The following is a 19,781-nucleotide window of genomic DNA, read 5'->3' as shown; positions in this document are numbered from 1 at the left end:
ACTGATTTTTCTAAGGCTTACTGACTTTTATATAAAACTTGTCATTTCATTAAATCTATTGCAAACAATGCGACAAAGCTTTATTCTAGTTTCATCTTTCCAAATGTTGAAATAGTCATGGTTCACAAAGTCAATATATATATATTTTTGGTAAGAGTGATTAAGATGTGATCCTGTCTCTACCCCTTTTGATTATGTGATACTTTGAAATAAAAGAATTTCTTTAACCTTTCACTATATGAAAAATGTTCTAATATCTTAAAATTCCATTCGTTTTCCAGCTTGAAAATGACATTTATCATAGATTTCCCTCCTTATTTCTTTGAGTGAATCGTGAATTACAGCATAGAGAAAAAATTAATAAAAATTATCCAGCAAGAACTACAATTAACATTTCATTGTATATCTTACCCTTTTTTATATGCCTATGTGTGTATGTGTATATATGTGTGTGTATATACATAAAATATATATGTGTATGTATATATATATATAAATTATAAAAACACCATTTTGTAGTCTGCCTTTTTTATTTTCTACATTTTAAACATGCTTTAAAACATGTTACTTCTGGGCAATTCAGCAATAGCACCCTTTTCGTCCATAGCTGCAGTTTCCTGGTGGACAATCTACCTACGGGAGTCAGTCTGGGATGGCTGGGATGTGAAGAAAGTTCTGGGTAGTAAGTTCTGGGACAGGGTAGCCTAACACCCTGTACGCTGATCTCAGTGGTGGATCCTGTTGCTGATGTCTTGTGCCAAACCTGACCCTTCTCCTTTGCTCATCATCTAGCTCACTGTTCTCATTCAAGTGGGAGATTCTTTCCCCCAGGGGACATTTGGCAATATCTGGATACATTTTGATTCTCATAACTGGGGGTCAACTACTGGTATCTAGTGGGTAGAGGTTAGGATTCTTGATATCCTGTAATACGGAGGTAGAGAAACTTGGGCACGAAGTGAGTGGTACTGTTATTCCCCCAGGTGAAAAATGTAAACTAATTAGTAGGTAGATCTTGATAATGCCTATGATAAGATTTTTTTTTTTTTTTAGGTGCATCCTTTTACTAGTCCTTTAATTTAAAGAGTCTTTAAATTTACTGAGCCCTTTAATTTATTGGGTCCTATATATGTGCTACAAAATTGTCCTACGCATCTTGTATTATTAATCTTTTTTGTTAATCCTAATGACTCTGTGAGGGATATACTCCTATTCTGTCTATGTTGGGGATGAGGAAAACTACATCTCAGGAAGGCTAAGTAATTCACGGAAGATGACATAGCTAGGAAGTGCACACCTGGAATTTGAAATCAGAACCTGGGCCCTGAACTACTACATTTTATCAGACTTGCTTTTTCCTCCGTATGGTTTCCACTCTCATTCAGCTCCTGTACCCCTCCCCCGCCTTACATTATTATGCTAGTTACTAACTGGCTTTTCTGACTTCTGTCTTGAATGGTTCACACTTCTGCTAGTGTAATCTTTCTAAAATGCAGTCTGTTCCTCTCAATCCCCTGCCTATAATGTCCTAACTTAGCTTCCCACGGGACTACTGTGCCCTGGCACACTGTACCTGCTATTCAAGACCCTCTGAGTTACTTGTTTTCTATTGCTCCTGGTCTCTGATTTATTCCTTTACTTTGCGTTGAATCCTCTTCTCTTTGTCTACATGGTAAAAACCTACCAAGACCATTGGTGCAAATTAGCCCTGTTACAACTTTTTACTTTAATATAATTTCAGATTTAAAGGAAAATTTTAAGAAGAATGTGAAAAATTCTCATATTCCCATCACTTAGAGCCCCCATGTTATCATTTTATTACATTTGCTTTATCCCTCATTCTCTATGAGTATTGATTTTTTTCTGATCCCTTCTGGAGTTGGTTGCAGATATGACATCCTTTACCCCTAAATAATTTAGGATATATTTCCTAACCAAAGTAAAATTATCAAAATCAGGGAAATAACATCGATGCTATATTATTATCTAGCCTGCACACCGTATTATGATCTTGCAAATTAGAAAGTTTTATTTTTAATTTTAGAGAGAGAGCAAGAGAGCACGAGCAAGGGAGAGGGGCAGAGGGAGAGAATGAGATAATTTTTGAAGCATGCTCCATGCTCAGTGCGTAGCCAGGTGTGGGGCTCCATCCCATGAGCCTGGGATTATGACCTGAGCCAAAATCAAGAGTCAGACACTCAAGCACCTGAGCCACCCAGGTGTCCCAGAAATACTTTTAAACATATGGAAACATAGAATATATTTCAGTCCATGTCATAAATACCTCAGCATATTCTCATGATTTCTATTTTCTTGTCTAGATAATAACATTCATAAGCCATTAACAGTACTCCCTACTACCCATACATCACTGAATTTTTCAAACTGGTTATTGGCTGCATTTATATTTACATGGCAAAATACATATACATGAATACCATTAACAACTTTAAAAATCCCATAAGTCTGTAATGGTGAAATCACGTTTCAGATGTGCAGTAAAACCTTGGTTTGTGAGCATAATTAGTTCTGGAAACATGCTTGTAATGCAAAGCACTTGTGTATCAAAGCAAATTTCCCCATAAGAAAACACGGAAGCTCAGGTGATTCATTCTACAACCCAAAGATATTCATATAAGCATGATTACAGTACTGTAATATAATAAAAGTAATAAAGAATATGTAAAATATAAAGAAAAATAAATTAACCTGCACTTACCTTTGAAAACCTTCATGGCTGGCGTGAGGGAGACAAGAGAAAGAAGGGATATTGTGTAGGATGACTTTCACTAACACTAATAGAATCACTGCTATCTAGTGGTCCAGTGGAATCTTTTCCTGCATGGGGGCCATTGTGTATGCTCACACGGATATTGGCTACAGTACAGTATTAATAAAATCTTGTCATATACTGTATTTAATGTAACTGGGGATAAGGCAGCAGAGGAAAGGGTCTATATCTGCAGGCAGCCTGATCTAGAAAGAAGCAAGGTATTCCTAAGCTTTCTCTTGTATGGAAAAGCAAAGGACTTTCCATAGGTGCTTTGAACTGACAAAAAATACACTAGTGCCAGTTGCGGGTACCTTCCAACGTTCTGATAAATCACTTATTTCTACCAAACACCACTGCCTGAGACTGAGCATCTGAGCATGGGAGATGATCATCCACAATCCTGCAGGAAGAGAGAGAGAGAGAGAGAGAAAGAGAGAGAGGAATCATCGGCTCAGTTGTGATCATGTGATGTTTGGCATCATTTATTATTCATATTGCAAGACATTGCTCAGTTATCAAGTTAATATTCATTAGAAATGTTTGCTTGTCTTGCTGAACACACAGAACAAGTTACTCACCAGTCAAGGTTTTACTGTTATTTTAAACACAAGGGTGAAATAAACTGCTTAGGAGAAATGTAAGCAATGAATTATTTAACTTTCATGATTATAATGCTTTTAGCTCATCTTTACATTATACAGGGTCATTTGTTAATTTAGATTGAGTTATCTTAAACCACTCACATGGAATTAAATCTCTGGATGATTCACTCTGGTTACAAGGAAAGCACTAGGTTATTTGCCTTCAAAAGGGGCTAAAATCTGAAATGAAACATGAAATAAGTTTTACAAAATGTTTCTCTGAATGTGAATTATGTATTTTTAATGATCTAAAATGCATTTTTAAAAGTTTATTTATTTTGAAAGAGAGAGAGAGAGAGAGAGCAGAGGGAAAGAGGTGGAGATAGAGAATCCCAAAGAGTCTCCAGGCTCTCAGCAACAATGGGTTGATCCCATGAACCCCTCGCTCAGGTCAGCGAGGTCATGACCTGAGCTGAAATCAAGAGTTAGATGCTTAATGGACTGAGTCACCCAGGTGCCCCCTAAATGGCATTTTTGAGGGTGTCTTAAATTTCTCATCTACCTCTGTTGTGTCCCAGGATGCTCCAGAACTAGGATCCTTCAACTGCTACCACTTCTGCTGTTATTGGTGGTAGTAATACTGATAATAATATTTTCCATTTATTGAGAGCTTCCTATCAACCAGACATCAGGCTACAGTATTTTACATAGACACTATCATCCTATCCTTATAGTTATTCTTATTGTCTCTAATTTATAGGAAAAGAAATAGTGGTACCATGAGGTAAAATACCTTGCTCAATGGACAGGTTCTCCCCTCCCCCCAATCTTACCCTCCCAAGCCTGGGCTTTAGCCATTGTATTATACTCCATTTCCAATAAATTTGGATGTGACCAATTCAAATTACGCCAGAAATAAAGCTGTACTTATTGCCACAACATTTCTGTTCTTATTATGGAATTGACATTATTTGTTAAAATGAGTCATGGCTTATTTATAAAAGGGTTAGTGTTCATTATCTTTTAACTATAGACAATGGCAAGTGCATCAGGCTTTGGAAACTATAGTAACCTTCTGACTATGAGCTCTTTAAAGCATACTTTTGAATGACCCACAGTGTACTGATTACTTCCTTCTTTTGCTCAAGGCCATTTTGTGTTACCTTGCTTGGATGACTGGTAGAGACTGGACTAACCAATGAGAACAGGACTGGCAAAAGGAGATGTGGATTCTAGTTTTTAATCTGTCCCTAACTAGTTACATTGCCCTAACTAAATATTTTTAGCTCTCTGGACAGTGTTTATAAAATCAGGACATGCACAAAATTCCCTCCAGCTTCCTACCCAGTTTTAAAAATGCTACCACATTTATGACTTTCTTTTCACCTTCTTCCACTAACTCTGTATTTCTCCAGAACACTGTATTTATAGACTTGCTATAATTTTACTATTAGGTTTTTAAAGTATATTTGGTGAGTTAAACGTTTTAAGTTGCATTCACCTCTTTAATACTTCTGCAATTCCAAGGCCCTATTAACAAGTTTGATTTTGGACTCTGCATTTCCATAGCTTTGAGTAGCAGTAGGATTTATGGAATTATTGTTTGCAAAATTATTTTGATACAAAGTTTGCAGTTCAGAAAACAAATCAAATTTTGCAAACAATAGAAAACTAGAGTCCTTCCCATTATACCCCTGTACCTATCATGTGACTTCTCCAAGAAAATATGCTTTCACTGCCAGGAAGATTTCTATTGTATAACATGTTCCTCATAGGACATGTCTCCCGGTGCATAGAAAACCATAGAAAACCAGTGGGAAAAAGAACCTACAACATACAGTTATTTTTTTCTTGCTTAAAACCTTTTTTTAGAGTGCTCCTTTGGCATTTATCTAGAACTAATTGCATTCATTTCAGCTAAATTACAACATTTTAAGAATTTTAATTTACTGTCCAGTACATCTATAAAGATGGCACCATTGTACTGGTCATCCTCACCAAAGCCTACATTTTGAGACCTCTTTTTCAGTGGGTGTGATTAATTTATGTCATTTCTTTCACAATTTCTTATTTAATCTTTTTATGAATGCCAAAGTGAGAGATAGCAATAGCCAAAGTAACAATGGCATTCAAATTCAATACATGTTTATTGTTAATAATTTGAAAAAGCACAAAATAAAAATAAAAATCACACTTAATATTGGTACTCAGAAAATATCATTATTCGCATTATTGAAAATGGCCTTCCAGTCTTTTTTTTAATATACTATATTCTATGTTATGTGTTTATGTCATAGAAATAGGATGTTTTATAAACATGGTAAATTTTCTCTAGAAAAGATCTACCTGATCAGATTCCTGGTGGGAATATATGAATATTCTGTTTTCTTAAATTCTCAATATATTTGTTGGTTTTTCATACATCTTTTTCAGCAGTTTCTTAAGTATTTTATCCAGATCTTAAATATGTGTGTGAATATATATAAATATACACACATATATGAAAATATTTAGCCCATTAATTTAGTCTATATTTATTTCTCAAAATTTCAATTGGGTTTATTAGAATAACAATATTGTTATTAATAGTTTACATGAGCATGCTTAACAATAGCATGGGATTCCAGAAGATTCACTAAAAAGTTTATATAGTTTTAATAGCATCTAAGTTCCCCGTGCTTTTTCTAAGTCAGCAGTCATGGTTTCTTCATGGTCCCGGAAAAATGCTCAGAATGTGTGACTTCACAGTGACTCAGCCTTTTCAGTTCAGCTCAGATGGTATTCATTCTTTGATGGATAAAAAGAGAAAGAAAAAGCTATTCTTTGGCTAAACAACACACTCCTCTCTATTATTCCAATCTCTACAGATTGCCTGAAAAGTGCAGCATATTTTGAATTGCTTTCCTAAGAATTAAGCCTGGACAAACAAGCCCACACCATTCTAAAAAAGAATCTGGATCTTATGCAGCAGGCCAGGAAAGCCAAGGTGGAGGAGGCCAAGGGAAAGGTTAGCTAGAGAGAGAGGGGAGGAATCCAGAGGTCTCCTGCGGGCATGTCCTGACTTCGGAAGCCCTTTCAGGACACAGACATAACTCTTTTTGCCAACAAATGATCTTACATAAGCCCTCTCTTGCTCTTTCCCAGTGCATTCTTTCCTTTGTTTCCCTAGATCTGAGTTTTCTATGCCATTATCATCAGCATCACTGCTATTAGAACCATATGTATGTTACAAATACAACCAACATGTATTTACAGCCTCTAGATATGATTTCTTTATATTATTTAATAAATAACATTAGGATGGTTTAAGACACATTTACTGAGCACTATGTGCCAGACACAGTAGTATTTCATATTTATTATGTTTATTATCTCATATCATCATATTCTGCTCCTTTTCCATGTGAAAGGACTGAGACTCAGAAAGACTAATTATTTCTTCCAAGGTTATTTACCAAGTGACTGACAGAGTTGAGAACCAAACCATATTATCTATCTTGTTCTATTTATTAAATGTGTGTAAAATTGAAAACAGTATAAATTATATGATGATGGATTGCACAAATAAAGCAGGAACAGATACAATACAGGCAACAGTTTATTCAACTATAAAAACATTTACAGAATGCTATCATCTGCTACCAGGCACGAAGTTTCTAGAAGGGAACACAAAGATCAATAGATTGTGTATCAGGGAGCTGTCTGTATCAACAGTCCTCCTCAACAATGTATTAAACTTCTTTCATATCAGCAAACTTGTACTAAACACTATAATATACCAGACATGGTACTAGACACAAGAAGAATGCAAAAATAATTAGGAATGAGTCTTTCAAGAAGCTTGCAGAAAAATGAAAGCAGGATATTCAGGCTGCTTAGTATAAAGAAAAGGACCTATGAGTTAAACACACAGAATAAGAAATCTTATTTCCTGAAGAGTTTAGCCAATGGTAATTCTAAAATGAATCACCAAAAATGTATGAGAAGTAAAGCTGACAATAAGCTTTCCCTTTTGTCAAAGCCATAAATCATGGGTTATTTGAAGATAGCGTATACTCCAAGTTACTCTCTTTCTATTACTTGATAACTAATTAAGGACAGACTGGAACCACCAGAGTAGTTCAGGGTCTGGTAAATTCAAATGACCTAAGGGATTTTACAGTTTTTATACAATGGTGGTCAATACCCGTGGGAACTCAAATCCTATAAAGACAAGACTAACAGAATCATCAGCTTATTTTTTTGAAACAGCCCAAAGATGTGAATAAGGTGAAGTTTATTGTTCAGGTGTATTGACCCACTTTGGGACTTAAAATAGGAGATAATGTTTCAAACTTGAAGAAGGTAAATTCAGTGTAGAGACCGAATGGAGGACTTACATAGTATGTGGTATATATATGAATCTCATTGTTCCAAGGGGGTATAATGTCAAGACGCTCTGTGATATGATGGTTAAGAATCTGAGTCAGACAAAGCCTATACAGAGTCTGGATTGCAGTCACTTACTATGTGATTTTTGGCAAATAGCAGTCTCCCTAAACCTCATTTTGTTGTTTTTTAATCTGAAATATTTATGAAATAAAACAGTCTATGGTTTAATGGTGAAGCAATGAAGGCAACTGACTAAGGGCAAAAGTGTCCCTTTACCTTCTCTTCTTCATGTCTTTAAATCCCAGCTCTGTGACTTTCTATAACTTTGGGTGAATCAATGCACATTTATGTACTTTGGTATCATCCACTATTGCATAGCATTATAATATTGGCAATATCATAGAATTTTGAGAATGAGGGGCACCTGGGTGGCTCAGTTGGTTAAGCGTCTGACTGTTGGTTTCAGCCCAGGTCATGATCTCATGGTTAGTGAGTTTGAGCCCTGCATCAGGCTCTGTGCTGACAGCTTGGAGCCTGCTTGGGATTCTCTCTCTCTCCCTCTCACTCTGCTCCTCCCTCTCTCCCTCTCTCTTTCTCTCTCTCTCAAAATAAATTTAAAAAAATTAAAAAAAAAAGAATTCTGAGAATGAATGAGCTGGTGTGTATAACATGCATAGAACAGAGTAAGTACTGCATACCTCTTAGCCATTTTCATTACAGGGTTGCTGTGTAGATTAAACAAAATTAATTTTCAAGGTGCTTAACATGGGATCCATCCTTTGTTGCAGATATCCTCTTCACGCTTTAAATTTTTTCCCAAAGACAATTCCTAAAACATCATTTTTCTTTGTCCTCTTCTTTCCCCATTAGCCTTGCATTGAATTTTTTAAAATAGATTTTACTTCTTAGATTTAGATTTAGATTGTTAGATTTATAGAAAAACTGAAAAGATAGTACAGGATTCTCATATACCCTATACACAGTTTCCCTTATCAATGTCTTACCATGCATTTATTACAATTAATGAATCAATATAACTACATGATCCTTAACTAAAATTCATACTTTATTCAGATTTCCTTAGTTCTTACATTATGTCTTTTTCTGTTCCAAGATGCCATCCAAAGTCCCATGTTAGATTTTATTGTTCTGTCTCCTTAGGCTCCTCTTGGCTGTTACAATGTCTGAGACTTTCCTTGCTTTTGGTGACCTTGATGGGTTTGAGGAGTACTGGTCAGGTGTTTGTTTGTTTTTTTTTTAAATGCCCTTCTATTGAAATTTGTCAAGAGTTTTAATCATGGTTAGACTGGGATTGTGTGTTTTGGAAGAACACGACTGAGGTAAAGTGCCATTTCATCACATCATATCAAAAGTGCAGGCTGACAGCATCAATATAACATCACTGTTGATATTGATCTTGATTCTGGCTGAAGTAGTTTTCCAGTTCTCTCCGCTGTAAAGTTACTCCTTTCCCCCTCTTTCCACACTACTCTTTGGTAGGAAGTCACTATATGCAATCCACACTTAAGTAGCAGAGAGTTACTTCCCCTTCTTGAGAGCAGAGTGTCTACATAAATTATTTGGGATTTCTTTGCATGAGAGGTTTGTCTCTTTTCCCCATTAATTTATTAATTTATTATTTATTTATATCAATATACACTCATGGACATTTATTTTACACTTGGCATAATCTAATACTACTTTTTTAAATACTTTTTTTTTAATGTTTATCTGATTTTTAGAGAGAGACAGAGCATGAGCAGGGGAGGGGCAGAGAGACAGGGAGACAGAATCAGAAGCAGGCTTCAGGCTCTGAGCTGTCAGCATAGAGCCCAAAGCAGGGCTCGAACTCACAAACCATGAGATCATGACCTTAGCCAAAGCTGGACGTTCAACCAACTGAGCCTCCCAGGCACCCCCAATACTACTTCTTTTATCTTGTTCAAATTGTTCCATCTTTCAGCGGTTGTGAACTCTTTTGGTTGGTTTCTGTGTCCCTTTGACATATCTCCATTAATGCAGGTTTTCTTTTTCTTAACTTCTGGCACTACATATGCTCCAGGCTCATTTTATGTATTTTCTGCCCCAGTCCTAAAATCAGCCCTTCCTCCAAGAAATCCTGGTTTCTTTTACTGGAACAGGTATTAGAAACTAAGATCTGGGAGCTCAGTGTTCTCCATTAAATTGCAATCAGCTGCAGCTAGTATATTCATGAAAATAACTGCTGGTCCAAATGCACAAAGGATAAGAGAAAACAAAGCTATCCTAATGGAAATCAGGCAAAGAGCTTAACATAATTGTAGTAAACTCATCCACGCTTTTGCGTTATTTGGTTGGTCAGTGTTAGTGGTGCAGCATTCAGAACAGAAGCTTGTGTTCTTGTTACTCCATATCTGGAGATTTTAGTTATATGCCAAAGATCAGCGATAGTGAAATTTTCATGGATAATCACTAGACTGTTAAGGTCAGATGAGAAACAGCCTAGGTAAGATAAAGCAGTTTGATGCAAAATCCAGGGATCAATCCAGGGAAGCTGGGTCACAGAAAGAACTATGAAATTGAAGTGGACAATAGAAATTTTAAAGTATAAAAAAGAAACACCTAAACTGAGAGGAGATACAACTTGTTGAGCTGAGATTAAAAGAGATAAGAAGAGGAAGAATGAATGGGAAAACAAAGGGGTGGGATGTTAGGATAATACATTGTGTCAATTAAGGAGATTTTGAAAAACATCAAGAGGGGGAAGAATCTGAAATTAGAACAAACTTTAGGCATGCAGGATCACTTGTATGGTTAGATTAACCTATTGATGTGGGGAACAAGTAAAGAAAATCCAGATGGTACATGGAGGATGGACAGGGTGAGGAGCATATAATACTCATTATAGCTGTAGGCAAGACTACTACATGATTTGTGGCCAAATGTTTTTTCAGACCTAATGATATTTGGAAACAATCTTCAAAGCTATAGTTAACATTTTAATAGAAGTCTGTTTCCATTAGCTTTAAATAATAGCACCACAATTTTCTTTCCTAACATATATCTTATTTATTGCTTTATTGTACATATTTATTTTAGACATGGGAAATATTTTCTGAGGTCGCCAATGCTTTTCAGTAATGAATGAGCCCAACTAGAGGATTATGTTTCAGACATAACTATGTGGAAGTCTAGTCTTCAAGCACTTGCTTTCGTCTCTATGTTAAATGCCGACGTTTGTTTGAAAAGATTGTCAATTGACAGGTACGACATCACATGCTTTTTCTGAATTCTGATTTCTGATAATTCTCAGGGACCGTGTCTTCTTTATAGCAGCATCTTATAAATAATCATTCTTGTATTTGATGCATTGACAAATCCAGTTTTCAACCTCCAGAGATATTTAGCGGATTTGTAATATCTCTCAATAGCTTACACGTGAGGAATAGCTTACACGTCAGGATAACACTGCGTTTGTCAAGTAAATGATGGGCTCAGGTTTTCACTTTTCCTTTACATTGGACATTAGAAGCAAAGACGTTGACTCACCAAAGCTGGGCAACTGACCTAAAGGCATCAGTGGTGTATTCCTACCCCCAGAGTGTTTAAGGTTCTGGACAGTGCCATTGCTGCAGTCGTGCCCAGGATTGGTTTGGCTTGCAGTTTGGACTGCTTTCCTGTAGATTCTATGGCATAATGCATTGCTTTCAGGATGACAGGGTTTATGAAGATAGCCTTAGCTCCCATTCTATTTTACTGTATAGGATATGACTCTAGTGTGTAACTTTGACTTGAAGGATATTGACCGACAGCTTTCCTTACACAGCATCATACCAAGTTTACACTTGGCAAATGTTTAGGAAAAAATTGTTAAGGCAGCAGACTTAGTAGACTTAGTATCCTTAGAAAAAAGAGTGGAGATTTAGATGTGATGGTTAACGTGCAGAGGGAGAAGAGAAAGATTTTGAAAGTGTGACATTTCTTGATGATATTAGAAATTAGAAATTTGCATTTAATAGTTGTGGCATAACAAGTATTACTATTGGGCATGTGTTGTTATAATGTAATAATAAATATGAATATTATGGTATTGCTGTAAGTCATCAAAAGATAACTTAATCAATTTTCTGATAATGAGTAAGACAACATGACTCTTTAAAAAATATTTTTCCTCTTGTTAAGAGAAACTTCAATAATGATGGCCATAAAAATAGCTAACATTTACTGAAAATTTTGTGGGTGTGATGTATTGTGCTGAGCACTAAATGTGGATCACCTTACTTAACCTGTGGACAATATTTTGGATATGTAATATTATGATACAAGTGCAGAGTTTTGGCATTTTACCAAGGTCTCTTAGCTACAAATGCCTAACAGAACTTGTGATTATGAATACTTATTAAATTCAAATTAATCCCTTCTATATTACCATGAATGTAAAATGTTTTTTTCAATTAGCAGTAGATAGTAAAAATAGTGGCCAAGACACTTCCAGTTATGGGATGGATAAGTCATGGGAATAAAAGGTATGACATAGGAATATAGGCAATGATATTGTAATAGTACCATATTGTTACAGATGGTGAGCATAGCACAATATATAAACTTCTCAAATTATTGTGTTGTACACCTGAAACTAATGTATCATTTCATGTCAACTATACTTTAATAGAAAATATTTTTTAATACATAAACCTGCTGAAAATATCAGGGAATCGAACATTTTAGGGAAAAAAAAAGGTTATAAATTATACAAACAAGCAAGCAAAATAATTGAATTAAACCCCACATCCTGTTAAAAAAAGAGTGAAAGAGAAGTGGCAAACCAATGGAGATCTCCCTGGTAAAAACAAGACATCTGGCACAAAATGGAGTCACTTGTGCTAAATGCCACACCACCAAACTGAGACAATACTTCATTAGTTTTGGCTCTCACAGAAATGGAACCTTAAACCAGTCAATGAGGAATCACCTGGTCAGCAGTAGTGAGGTCATCTGCTGGATAGACCCCTGCCATCCCCTAAAGTGACCTTGTTGTAACTAGCCCACTTTTTGCTACCATAACCTCCTTCTTCCCTCTTCTGCCTATAAAACTCTTCCGTTTTGTACAGCTCCTCATAGCTCCTTTCCATCTACCAGATGGAATGCGGTTCAGTTCATGAATCACTGAACGAAGCCAATAAGACCTTTACTATTTAGCAAAAGAAATAGAGACCGATACACTCTGTATGTTATACTCTTTATAATTAATGCCTTTGGAGTAAAAAGGAATAGAACTTGTCTGCCTGTCTACAGCTTTTACACCGGGTATTTCCTCATTTTCATGAAGCAGATATGAATAGGGAAAATAAGAATGGGTCAGTAAGTTCTATATCTAGAATCCAGGCTAGAGCACTAACTTGCTTATTTGTAGGACATAAAGCGTATCTGGATTAACCACTACCTTGCACATCCTCCACCCCAAATTTTGTTAAAACAGTTGACTTGTGAGGTGTCTGGGTAGCTCAGTCAGTTACGCATCAGACTTCAGTTCAGGTCATGATTTCACAGGTTCTTGAGGCTCAGGTCATGATCTTGGAGTTCATCTGGCTCCCTGCTAACAGTGCAGAGTCTGCTTTGGATTTTCTCTCTCTTCCTCTCTCTCTGCCCCTCCCCACCTGCATTCTCTCTTTCAAAGTAATAAATAAATCAATTAAAAAAACAAACAAAAAAAAACCCAGTTAACTTGTTTACCTTCAAAGCACCATGAGTTTACTTTAAGATTTGACTCTTTGCTTTTGTTATTGTTTATTTCCTTCAAAAGCAGAAGATTAAGTCATTGTTATGAGAACAAATTCAATTAGTCATTTTTTTCCTCCCTGGCCAAAGCATTCTTAATCACCAAACCATGGGCTAATAATGTGGAAATAAATGACAGATGTAGCAGTGCAGTTTGAATGCAAATATCAGTGCCTTTTTTTAAAAAAATAAAACTGTAGACACAGTAAATCTTGTACTACTCTGCCAACTATTTTGCAAGTATTTAGACTAATCTCTGATGACACTCCAATTTACCAAAGTCCACTGAAGTGGGATCAGTAAATAAACTTATTTTCAGAAAATAAATGGGCCCATCCACCCACCTGTCATCAAAAATAATTTTTAAGGACACAGAGAATGTAAACTTCATGGTGACAGAGACTTGGTTTCATTCACTGCTGTACCTTCGACACCCAAAGCAGAGCGTGAATATTTATCACGTGAGTCAGTGAGTGAAAGGAAGAAAATAGGCTGTCGGCAACACATTTTATTCTGGTTTCTGGTTGGTGCACACTTAATCTGTTCACTCATTCATTTATTTATTAATTTCACAAATATTTAGAGGATTTCTGTTTTTGGTTAGGGTCTGTGCCAAGCACTGAGAGTATCGCTGTGAGAAAGGCAGGTATTTTTCCTTACCTTCTGCAGCTTATGGTCTGGTCTTACTTCCCATTAAAAAAAGTAAATTTATTGTCTGGTCCACACACTATACTGAATGTTAAAAACCTTTTAAAGGTCTTATTGAATATCTCCAGAGGAAGGTCACTAACATATAATTCCTCTCATTGAATGAGGAGGAAAAATGCAAAAAAAAATGGCTTTTTGCATTCCATTGCAACATATGGACAGAAATTTTTTGCTTTGTCCATTGTTGTAGGCTCAGAGCCTAGAACATTACCTTTCCTTTCCTAGAATATAGCAGATGGTTATATGAATAAAGAAAAAATACAGGGAAAAAACAATGTATTGAGGGTCAACTGTACTAAATCCTTTAGACATAACCTCAACATAAACATAACCCCAGGTCAATTTTTAGATTATTATTCTTAATTTACAAATGGGGTAATAAATTGGGGTGATACATAAAGTAACCTTGCTCAAAACCACGCAACAGACTAGTAACAAAGGCTGAATTCAAACATGAGCTGATTTATAACACCTGATTCACAAGCTTACTGTACTCAATAAGCCATGAATCCTTACTCTCAATTCCTACCATAGATTACATTCTGGTTTTCAAATTCAGCAAGTTTACAAAGGGTTCATATCATCCTTAAGGGTTTTGTATTTTGGGCTACCCCATATACCAATGATGTTAATCAGAAAAGTCTAGGCAATGTAGTTACAGACACCACCATGATTTTTGTGTCTTACTTAAACAAAAGTTTATTTCTTGCTCATGTATGGCCTGCTGCAGGAACAGGCTCTCTCCAAGTCAATGGTTTCCTACACAGCAACCTGTGAGCTAAGCTGACTGACATGCTGGCAACCTGTCCTACACCACAAGAGATCCACAGTCTCATCATTCAGAGGCCCAGGAGAAGAATACATGCAGAGTGGCACATGAGCTCATAAATGCTTCTACTCAGAAGCAACACTGACTGTCTCTGTTCATATCTCACTTACCTAACAAATCATACAGGCATGTTCAATTTCAGAAGAGAAGGGAGGTGTGATTCTTCCACATGTCTGGAAAAAAATTCATATTGACAAATAATTGTTATTTCTACCATACCAGCAAACTTGCCTGTGTATATATGTCTAACTTTGTCAATGTTCCACATTTATGTTTTTAATGTTTATTTGTTTGTTTTTAGAGAGAAAGAGATAGAGTGTGAGTGGGGTAGGGGCAGAGAGAGAGGGGGACAGAGAATCCAAGCAGGCTCTGCACCACCAGCACAGCGCCTGATGTGGGGCTCGAACTGACAAACCATGAGGGCATGACCTGAGCAGAAATCAAGAGTTAGACACTTAACCAACTGAGCCACCCAGGCCCCCCATCAATGTTCCATATTTAAAAGATTGTATATAGCGCTGTCTTTTTCTTATGTAACAATAGAGTTCCTTCTATTTTATAGATCGAGGGACTCTGAACAATATGCCTACTTAAATGCCTTTGTGTTTGCTTTTTATAAAAGTACTGCAGTTAGTATTAAGAAATTAGAAATTATAGAAAATCGGAAAAAGTAATAAGCAATGACCCACCAAACTACAATCCCACTCTTCTTTAGTTGCAAGTTTTCCTAGCAAACATTCGGGAAGATGCTGTCATTCTCCCATACTTCTAGCAGCTGATCTGGGAATCTTGGCTGGTCCTCAGAAGAGGCTCCTTTAAGATTTTAAAACTGAAAGTATTCCAAAACTTCAGCCCAGAATGAGGAAACACCTTCATGGCACATGGTCTATTTTTAATTTAGACAAATGACCATATCTTCTTCCTTATTGGATAACTAACTCTACTTGAAGAGGCATACTATTCTTCTAGATGTGTCATATTTTAATTTAGGATTTTACTCATTCTTTTTGAGCCATTTAAATGTTATTGCATTTCCCTTTTAATCTTCTCATGTAATTAAGAACAGAAACAGATACAAAATTTGTTGAAAATTTGAAATTAGAACCTAGGCCTCTGCCTTCAAGTTCTTCTATTTTTTTCTATACCAAGATATAAAATATCTTTATATTTTGAGCCACTGAGGGTGGATCAGCCGGTTAAGTGACTGACTCTTGATTTCAGCTCAGGTCATGATCTCACAGTTTTTGACTTTGAGCCCTGCATTGGGCTTCACACTGTCAGCGTGGAGCCTGCTTGGATTCTCTCTCCTTCTCTCTGTGCTCCTTCCTCACTCATGCTCTCTCTCTCTCTCAAAAATAAACTTAAAAAAACTAAATTAAATTAAATTTAAAAAGATATAAAATAACATTTTTATTAAGCCCTTTAGAACTAAGGTATCAATATGAAATAGTGTTGTTAATTAATTTAATATTCCTGCATCAAACATTTTCCTTGAGGCAGATAATGTGTTAGAAACCAGAAATATAAAGATCAATTAAACAAAGCCTGTGTTTTTGAGAATTTCATTTTCTGATGGAGGATTTATATACAGAATATAATATGGTGAAATAAAGAAATAATGCTTTATAATATAGCACTGAAAAAATATCATTATTTAATACACATAATAGTGTTTTTTAAATCCACTGCTATACTGTACTCTAGTACAAGTTGACATTAAACTTTGTAATGTTCTTTCTTCCATGGCCATATATCAAATATTCATTTTCACAATGGAAGAAGCATTTTAGATACTTCTTACTGTTTTGATCTGGTTATAAATTTGTTCCAACATTCCTTTCTTTTTTCTTTTATGGCATCTTCTAGAATCTTATCCTAGTTTCTGATTGTGTTTGATGTAGTCATTGTCAAGTGCATTTGATCTGCCAATGCAAATAGAACTGAGGTGAGCCTGTTGAATATATAAAATATTTTTTTTCCAAAGCCTTTGACCAATTAAGTAGTAAAACACAGTGGTGGTGTTTTGTTTCCTTAGTGACCTGGAAATACATTGTAAGTTAAAAAAAAATTCTAAAGTGTCTTGAAATTTATTTCTACAATTACTATGAGTATTCTGACTTTTTCTTTTTAGGCCACTTCAAATTTTGACTTAAAAAAAAAATAACCCTGAACATGTTTCTTTTCCAGGAGTTGATCAGATTTTGCCAACTACATGAGGATCCCTGAGTTCAGATGAAGTTTCAAGTCCTATGATCAGATCCCATTTGAACTAAGATTCATATTCTTAAAAACTATCATTTCCTTTGATCCTTCCTTTTTTAAGAGATAAAAGGTCATTTGGCAAAAATTAAAATATTTGAAACTCAAATGCATTTATAAAATTAAGTTGCCCTCAAATGAGTAAAAAGGTAAAAGTTAGTTCTCCTTTAATAAAGCTTATTTTTTCTATTGCACCTAACTACTGTGTAAATGAAGTATTTTGATGTTTGAATTCCTTTAAACCTCCTCTCTCTCCAGGAAAATTGCCACACATCAGAGAAATCAAGATGAATACTTTCCCATTTGACTTCTCTCCCTTCTTGGATCTACGTTCTTACAAGAGGGATTTGGATACTTCATAATTTATAATTTTGATATCTTTTCAAGCATTTAACTGTGTTTCAAATTTCTTATTTGCTTGTATTATCATTTATTATTATTATTTTTTTACTTTGAACCCTAGTTGTAGACTCCCTTCAAGTGGAAAGTAAACACACAAGTTAAATATTCAATTCAGTGAAACCCTTTATATTGCTAAGTTCAGAATTGGCTCCATAGCTGTTTATAATAAAGGAAAACTAATGGAACCCATGTGATTGTATAACCAACCAATGATTGCTAAAAGGATGCTTTCTTTTAAAAATATTATAATATAATATTCTGTCTTATAATATTTTAACTATTAAATGCGAGAGGTATTTTTAAAAATAAGTACAGCACGGTATTGCATGAAGTGTTACATGACTTAAATTCTGAGAAATAATGCTTTCATTACACTTAGCAAGGGTTAGAACATTTAAAGTTTTATATTCAAGTTTGCTAGCATGTTATAAAATTAAATGTGAAAAGGGTGGAATTGAAATGGATAAACTGATGGAGAAAATCAGGTAAAGTAATAGATAAAAGAATTGAATTTCTGAGTCTGAAAAAGAAGAGTTGTGGCAATGTAGTGGCCACTTAGTTGCCACTACTGTTGTCATCTCGACTTCATATGTGACTCAGTGCAAGTTTAATGAGGCTAAACACTTTGACCACAGTCATGAGGTAAACCAGGATTTACACCCAGCACTGGAGCCAGCATTCTGGTATCTAATAGTGCAGCAACAAAACCTTGTGTGAGCACAGATCACTGGCTTCACACGCGTGAACTCACGACATAATCAAAGTACATCTCCATCGTTATTTCCCACCACTCCCAGTCCGGGTGTTCCTGTATGAAAGCTGTGACACGTCTATGATAGCTCTGCAGACACACTAAAGTCACAAACACAACCTTAATTCAGAAATTAAAATACCCAGTTCCATGCACGTAATAAACCAAACCACAGACTCAATATTAAACCTGACCTCCTCCCTTGGTTCTGCTCTGGACTGGAGATTTTAGTGGGAAAGGAAGTTATATTGGTTTCTCTGTTTTGCTATTTTTTTTAAGTTTACTTATTTATTTTGAGAGAGACAGAGAGAGTGTGAGCGGGGAAGGGGCAGACAAGGAGGGAGAATCTCAGAATCTCATGAGAATCTGCACTGATAGCACAGAGCCAGGTGGGCTCAAACTCAAGAAACAGTGAGACCACGACCTGAGCAGAAATCAAGAGTGGAACACTTAACCCTCTGAGCCGCCTAGGCGCCCCTACACATTTGAGCTTCTTGGTCTCCTCTCACCATCTGTTTCTCCAAACTCCATGTTTGAAGCAAGATGGAAGAGAGAGAGAATAGACAAAAGGATAGAAACAATTCTTCCCAGTACAACAGAAGTGGGGCTTTGTACTATCTGGATTTGGCAAATAGACTGTTCCTGTCCATGGACGTTTTATGGATCCTCCAGATAGATGTTCCTTACTGGACCTCTCTCTACAGTTTCTTTATTCTGTGTGGCCACTTGCAGCTCTTTCCACAGCTCCTGGCCGTACATATTTAGCCTTTTCCTGTGGAGTCCCTTTTTCCCCTATAGGGAGTCCTATTGGATAGTACCTAAGACAGCTATATTCTGGCAATGTCTCTTCCGTGTGGTCCACTACTTGTCCATAAGGAAATACTCCCTTAGTTTATGCTCTGCCACACTGGAAGTGAAGGCTGTTCCCCAAACAGCAGAACTTGGGATGTCACCACTGCAGTCAACAGCCTTCCTTTTTGTTGGCTTAATGTCCTGGGGTCAGACACCAGTTCATCATACCCCCTAGATTGGAAAACAGAAAATTTTCAAATGGTCTTGTGAGGGCCCTCAGTGTGACTTGGAGAAGCACACGTTTCCCCTCTCACCCTTGCGGTGTGATAAGGACTCTCAGTGCAGAAACTGTTGTCTCCAAAACAGTCTATTCTTGTTATTTGTGGTAGTTTTGTTCCATAAAGTCACCACAGACCCTACAGGAAATATGGGATTAGGTTTCTGCATCTCCGGTCACAACATTTTCATTAAGTCATCAATACATAACCTTGCCTTACTTGTGTTTCTGTTTAAAGACCTCTTATTTAAAACATGCGGTTGATTCGTTAACATTGAACT

The 19,781-nt window shown here is 36.1% G+C and overlaps 1 long non-coding RNA gene across 1 annotated transcript in view; it reads right to left on the bottom strand.

The window, feature by feature from the left end:
* Window positions 1-2,415: 2,415 nt before the first annotated feature.
* The window catches only part of LOC128312780 (uncharacterized), a 146,133-nt gene continuing 128,767 nt past the window's right edge, over window positions 2,416-19,781 (bottom strand). The window contains exons 2-3 of the long non-coding RNA XR_008292496.1: window positions 15,130-15,192; window positions 2,416-3,173 (exon numbers count right to left, since the gene is read on the bottom strand). This is a non-coding gene — a long non-coding RNA (uncharacterized LOC128312780). The remainder of the gene's footprint in view (window positions 3,174-15,129; window positions 15,193-19,781) is intronic.

This window comes from Acinonyx jubatus, chromosome F2 (assembly GCF_027475565.1).
Source record: "Acinonyx jubatus isolate Ajub_Pintada_27869175 chromosome F2, VMU_Ajub_asm_v1.0, whole genome shotgun sequence".
In the NCBI taxonomy this organism is placed as follows: Eukaryota; Metazoa; Chordata; class Mammalia; order Carnivora; family Felidae; genus Acinonyx; species Acinonyx jubatus.
This window is presented reverse-complemented; position numbering and strand designations above follow the sequence as displayed.